Source organism: Propithecus coquereli, unplaced genomic scaffold (genome assembly GCF_000956105.1).
Source record: "Propithecus coquereli isolate 6110/MARCELLA unplaced genomic scaffold, Pcoq_1.0 Scaffold74, whole genome shotgun sequence".
Classification (NCBI taxonomy): domain Eukaryota; kingdom Metazoa; phylum Chordata; class Mammalia; order Primates; family Indriidae; genus Propithecus; species Propithecus coquereli.
Window position 1 is genome coordinate 6,647,292 of NW_012153507.1, and position 1,861 is coordinate 6,649,152.

Consider the following 1,861-nt stretch of genomic DNA (forward strand, 5'->3'; position numbering starts at 1 on the left):
GAGGCTGAAGATTGTTTTCCTTCAAATGTTGAAGGAGTTGCTCCACTCTCTTCTAGTTTCCAGTGCTGCTGTCAAGAATGCCAGTGCCGTTCGTATTCCTAATCCTTATATGTGATCTGTTCTTTCTCGGGGAGCTTTGAGGATCTTCTTTTTCCTTGTTGTTTTGTAATTTAAAAAGGATGTGCCTAGAAAAGAAGAAAGATCTAAAAATCAATCATCTAGCCTTCTGTGTAAGAAAACTACAAAAAGAAGAGCAAATTAAATCCAAAGTAAGCACAAGAAAAGAAATAACAAAAATTAGAGCAGAAATTAATAAAATTGAAAACAAGAAAGCACAACAGTGGCGAGAGCCACTGCACTTCCTCCCCAGTTCCCTGGGAGCTGCAGCTCACCTCCCCGGGGACTTGGCTGGGAAGGGCTCTTACGCTTCCGGACCTCACAGCAAAGGCTAGATTATTGTAAGAGTTCACAGCTCAGGAAGAGTCACTTACTTTTCAAATTAATTGTTGTCTATAACTGTTTATCTATTTTTGGATCAAGTCCTATGCTGGGGACTTTAACTGCACTTTGGGTGTGTTACCAAGGTTATGGTTACCCTTGGATGCTATTTCTGGAAGCAGAAGTGGTGCCCGTCTGCAAAATCGATACTCAAGAGCCTGAGGAGACTCTGGATTTTGATTTCTGCAGCACCAATGTTATTAACAAAATTATTCTGCAGTCAGAGGGGCTTCATGAAGCATCCTCCAAATCGAATACGACAAGTGAGGTCCTGTGGATTAACATGTCTCCTGACAAGACTTATTTGGAAATGCAGGAGGTTCCCACCTTGACTATTTAAAAGATTCTGATTTTCTGGAAGCATTTCATTGTAATCAGACTCAAGTCAACAGATAAAATATTTCTGTACTGAAACCCTTTATGAAGGCATTATTCCTGTCTTGTAAGGTATCTATTCAGACGGATAACTGAGGATTCCTCTTATTACAAATTTTGACTGGAAATGAAGATAGACAAATATGTTTTGTGGAATATTGCTGCTGCCATGATGAAGCAGTTCAGAAATCTGAGTTTTTAGTGTGACAATTTGCTGTGATATTTATGTGTACATGCATGAGAGGTTAGGTTTTCGTTTTGAGTACAGAACTCTTCATAATCTCTTACTGGATTTTCTATAGAGAAAAGGCATGGAGAAGGTAGGACCAAGGTCCCTGTACTCTAATAGTTCCTATGTATTTTGTGAATAAATATTTTCATGTAGTCATAAATTATCTAGTATTGGACTGTCCTGTGGTTTTGTCTTTTGATCTCATGGGAATCATCGTGAGCCAAGATGAATACATTTTGTGTTCTGTTTTATTTAAGTAAAACATTTCAAGAGTCTAAAGATATAAAGTTTGATGAAACCATATCTGAAATGTTCTTTTATTTATTTACCATTAGAAAAAGCAAAGAAATATGAGCATTGCTTGTTAGCTTTAATTCCAGAGACCAGATCTTAAAGTGGCAGTTATGAAAGTGTCGTTCCCAGTCCAACAGCACCAGAATCACCTGGGAACTTGTCAGAAACTCTGCGGATGAGGCCAGCAATCTGTATTTTCACAAACTTCCCCCAGAAAATTCTGATGTTTGCTAAAGTTTGGGAACCACTGTTTTAAAGACTAGCACCTATTTTTAAAAAATAGCATTTAATTGCATCAATGTGATTGCTTTTATATGATTTCTTTGCAAATGTTCTGAAATTGAGACATCACCAAATAAGTCTGAACAATTCTTTACATGATTTATTTTTAAAGTATACCTTTTGAAGAAATCTATAAACAGAATATAAAACAGTCTTCAAAGTTACAGATTTTCCTCTTGT

General features: G+C 36.9%; 1 pseudogene; it reads left to right on the forward strand.

Annotated features, from left to right (window-relative positions):
* The window catches only part of LOC105824428, a 1,170-nt pseudogene extending 90 nt beyond the window's left edge, over positions 1-1,080 (forward strand).
* The last annotated feature ends 781 nt before the right edge of the window (positions 1,081-1,861 follow it).